Source organism: Micropterus dolomieu, linkage group LG21 (genome assembly GCF_021292245.1).
Source record: "Micropterus dolomieu isolate WLL.071019.BEF.003 ecotype Adirondacks linkage group LG21, ASM2129224v1, whole genome shotgun sequence".
NCBI classification, from domain to species: domain Eukaryota; kingdom Metazoa; phylum Chordata; class Actinopteri; order Centrarchiformes; family Centrarchidae; genus Micropterus; species Micropterus dolomieu.
The window spans coordinates 35,637,523-35,642,468 of NC_060170.1; the positions used below are offsets into that span (position 1 = coordinate 35,637,523).

Here is a 4,946-nt window from a genome sequence, read left to right on the forward strand (position 1 = left end):
CATAAAAATATATAAATACACAAATGCATACATTTACATGGCCGGCGAGCCTTCCGTCTGGAACAAAGCCCAGAGGGAGGGCTCGTCGGCGAGCGCCTGGTGGCCGGGTTTGCCACGGAGTCTGGCCGGGCACAGCCCGAAACGGCAACGTGGCACCCCCCTCTCCATCCTTTGGACCCACCATCTATAGGAAGATCCACAGGGGTCGGGTGCGCTGCCACATAGATGGCGGTGAAGGTCAGGGGCCTCGGCGGACCAGACCCAGGCAGCAGAGGCTGGCTCTGGGGACGTGGAACATCACCTCTCTGTGGGGGAAGAAGCTGGAATTTATGCGGGAGATGAAGCGCTACCAGTTAGAGCTGGTGGGACTGACCTCGGTTATGGAATCTTGATAGGGGATGGACCCTATTCTTTGGAGTTTCTCAAGGTGTGAGGCGCCAGGCGGGGGTGGGGATACTCACAAGTCCCCGGCTGAGCACCGCTACGTTGGAGTTTACTCCGGTGAATGAGAGGGTTGACTCCCTACGCCTTCGGGTAATGGGGGGGGGGACTCTGACTCTTGTTTGTGCATATGCACCAATGAATATACTACTATGGCCATGAAGGCTGGGTCATGACCAAAAGAACGAGATCGCTTAGTACAAGCAGCCGAAATGGGTTTCCTCAGGCGGGTGGCTGGTGTCTCCCTTAGAGATATGGTGAGAAGCTCGGCCATCCGCGAGGAGCTCAGAGTCGAGCCGCTGCTCATTTGCGTTGAAAGGAGCCAGTTGAGGTGGTTTGGGCATCTGGTAAGGATGCCTCCTGGACGCCTCCCTAGGGAGGTGTTCCAGGCACGTCAAGCTGGGAGGAGGCCTAGGGGAAGACCCAGGACAAGGTGGAGAGATTATATCTCCACACTGGCCTGGGAAGGCCTCGGGATCCCCCAGTCAGGGCTGGTTAATGTGGCTCAGGGAAGAGAAGTTTGGGGTCCCCTGCTGGTGGTGTTGCCCCCGCGACCCAACCCCGGATAAGCGGAAGAGGATGGATGGATAAATACACAAATATATACTTTTAGATACATACAAATATATAAATACACAAATACACATTTAGATACATATAAATTAATTCAAGTTCTACAAATTATATTTATTTAAAAACCACAAAGTGTTGTAATGCTCAGCTGAGTCACATTAAACAGAAGTTGATCCACATTTTATGAAACAGCACCTGGAACTGATAGTTCACAAGATGAAGACAGGAAATAGTTTGTCCTGTTCTGAGGTTTATCTGAAAGAGTCGCACTGTGACCACATTAAAATGAAGCAGCTGCACTGCAGAGACCTTATTCTAATGCAACGGTCCAAACGGCTCCTCCAGCCTGTTGCATTCACACGTCACCGGGAAAATCTGCCGTCCTCTCATCAAGGCGGGGCTTCAGTTATGGCGCCGCTTCATTTTTATTTCTCCGTGAACGACGCCGACCAGCTGAAGGATAGAAACCGGCTTCAAACCTGGAAACCTGTAAGTTTTCATCTTTCTTTACTCTTTATTTTGCGTGCTAGCTTGTTGAACTTGCCGTTAGCTCGTTCTGCAGCTAACGTGGCTAAATGTGTTAACCTGTATCGTTAGCCGACACGCTGCCACCGCCGCCGGTTTGTGTGTCTGCTGCAGCCTAAATGTACCTGATGGGTCCAGGTGGAAAAACGAACAGTAACTTTCTCACAGCTGAAGCTGTAACATTAGAGTGATACTACCATTCTGATACACAAGTACTCTGAGAGTTACTGCAGTACTAGTGTTAGTGGCAGTACTGCGGCGACAGTACACTTCCTGTAGAGAACAGGAGGACTGTCAGCAGCCCGGCTCTGTCTGCTGAGGTCATGAAGTCTCACCAATACAAGTGTGTCACTAAAATCCTAATGATCCCAACTCCTGAGAACATGTCCAGCCCATCTCTGTATCCTGATTTTTAAATCCTTTCCCAATTAAATATGCAATTGAACAGCCCTGCTCTACAGGAATCATAGTAATATATCTTCCTTGTGACGAGATTAAATAGATTAAACGGAGTGCAGCCTTGTAGACAACATTTTGTCCTTGTACTCCATGTTACCTTTGCATGGACAGCCTTTGGATATTGCAGGAAATTGTCCCCATCCTTAAAGGGTAAATTAACCATCCATCGTCAACCATTAATCCTGCAGAAAGGGTTGCGGGGGCCTGGAGCCAATCCCAGCCAGGGTAAATTATTATAATAATTTAATAATGCAGTGCATTTAAACAGCACTTTACATACACAAACATTAGCCTACTGGTCCCACCTGGACATGCAGTCTGCCAAAATATGTGTCCCCCTGATAACAGGGGTGAATATGGAGATGTTTGATGGGATACACAACACCAACTGGGATCCAGAGAATGTCTCATACACTAGAGCTTCTACTGCCCATTAAGCTTTACAGAGAAGTGTTGCATCAGAGAATGTCCTGTAACTCAAGCTAACAGGACGTTTTTTGTATAATGTAATTTAACAATACTATACTGAAAAGATCCTGTTACTGGAACATACTAAAACATTACATTATCTACTAAACAAGACATTTTCAAAGCTTGATCCTTTGTCTCTTTTCTCCCGGATCGAATGGGCCCCTCTGACAAAACAACTGACCCCAGCAAGGCCCCCTCAATAAAATGGGTCTAGAGCCGCCACTGTCCCCATGACTCCTGACCCTGTGATGTCACTAGCTAGGACAGAGACTCGTAACGGTTTCTGACAAAAGAAGAAAATATTCATCTGGACGTGAAAACAGACAGAAGAGGTTTGAAGATGATGGTATGGAAGCTGGAAGGCTTCATTTTCTGATACTGTATGGTAGAAAATTCTGGACTAAACATTAGCCTTAGCTCCCGCTAACTGTGCTACTGTTGGTAATTCACAACTGTCGTACAGTAGCCTTAGCTGCTGCTAGTGATGCTGCTGTTGCTAACATGCTCATTCACAAACCTTGCTTCAGTAACCCTAATTGCTGCTAACAATGCTATTATTGCTAACATGCTAATTCACCAAATATCCTACAGTAGCCTTAGCTGCTGCTAACAATGCTATTATTGCTAACATGCTAATTCAATAAATTAACAAATGAGCAATAAAATTGGGCTAGAACCGCCACTATCCCTGTGACTCCAGACCCTGTGATGTCACGAGTCTCTGACCCAGCTAACAAGTAACGGTTTCTGACAAAAGAAGAAAATATTCATCTGGACGTGAAAACAGACAAGAGGTTTGAAGATGAAGGTATGGAAGTTGGATGGCTACATTTTCTGATGCTCTATGGTAAAAAATTCTGGACTAAACATTAGTCTTAGCTTCCACCAACTGTGCTATTATTGCTAATTCACTAAAAGTCCTACATTAGCCTTAGCTGCGGCCAGCAATGCTACTATTGCTAACATGCTAATTCAGTAACTGTCCTATATAAAAATTCTATTATTGCTAACATGCTAATTCACCCAATGTCCTACATTAGCCTTAGCTGCTGCTAACAATGCTATTATTGCTAATATGCTAATTCATGAAACGTCCTACATTAGCCTTAGCTGCTGCTAACAATGCTATTATTGCTAACCGTTAACAACACAACCCCTGTGTTACCAGCTGGTTCCAGTTGATAGTGTTGGTGTCAAACGGTCGTATAACATCACAAAGTTAATAATTTTAATGGTTCAGCTAATCGATTATCTTTCTTACCTCTGAGGAGCTGGGATCGTCACACCTGCTGTAATAAAACGTTGGTCCAGTTTGATGTGAGCCGTCCTCTTCCAGGAGCTGTTCCAGTCTCAGAAGCTCATCTGCTGTCGGTGAGTTTAAAGGAGAGAAACATGAAAACCTTTGATTATAGTTTAAACGTGTCATTGAAACTATAATCAGTTCTTTATTTCACTGCAGGTCAACCAGTGTCTCAGTCCAGATCAAACTGAACCAGGTTCTGTTGTGGAAGCATTTTCCTTGGATGGTTTGGGCTCTCAGACCGTTTACAGAAAGTTCTGGTGTGAACAGTAAACGAAGACGTCTTTTGATGGGAACGATACAGAGAAGATTGGCGGGGTCCCCTGAGCTAACTAAATAGGAACGATACGGTAACGATTAACGGGGCCCCTGAACTGACTAAATAGTACTAATAAGAACGAAACGGACAAGATTGGCGGGGGCCCTCGGGCCGCATAAATAGGAACGATACAGGGAAGATTGGCGGGGCCCTCCGGGCCGACTAAGTAGGACAAGTAGCAACGATACAGAGAAGACTGACGGGGCCCCCGAAGCCAACTTAACAGGAACGATACAGAGAAGATTGGCGGAGCCTCCCGGGCCGACTAAGTAGGACAAATAGGAACGTTACAGAGAACATTGGCGGGGCCCCTCGGGCCGACCAAATAGGAACGATACAGGGAAGATTGACGGGGCCCCCGAAGCCAACTTAGCAGGAACGATACAAAGGAGATTGGCGAGGCCCTCTGGGCTGACTAAGTAGGACAAATAGGAACGTTACAGAGAACATTGGCGGGGCCCCTCGGGCCGACTAAATAGGAACAATACAGAGAAGATTGACGGGGCCCCCGAAGCCAACTTAGCAGGAACGATACAAAGAAGATTGGCGAGGCCCCCTGGGCTGACTAAGTAGGACAAATAGGAACGATACAGAGAAGATTGGCGGGGCCCCTCGGGCCGACTAAATAGGAACGATACAGGGAAGATTGATGGGGCCCCCTGGGCCAACTTAGCAGGAACGATACAGAGAACAGTGGCGGGGCCCCCTGGGCCGACTAAGTAGGACAAATAGGAACGTTACAGACAACATTGGCCGGCCTCCCGAGCTGACTAAATAGGAACGATACAAAGAAGATTGGCGGGGCCCCAGGAACTGACTAAATAGGACGGCTTCCTGAGAGTCCAAACTTTCAGCAGT

At 47.0% G+C, this 4,946-nt stretch overlaps 1 long non-coding RNA gene across 1 annotated transcript; it reads left to right on the forward strand.

Annotated features, from left to right (window-relative positions):
• The first annotated feature begins 2,524 nt into the window (after nucleotides 1–2,524).
• LOC123960232 lies at nucleotides 2,525–4,114 on the forward strand. Its single transcript, XR_006822480.1, has 3 exons — nucleotides 2,525–2,815; nucleotides 3,170–3,840; nucleotides 3,929–4,114. It is a non-coding gene; the product is annotated as an uncharacterized LOC123960232 (long non-coding RNA).
• Nucleotides 4,115–4,946: the final 832 nt, after the last annotated feature.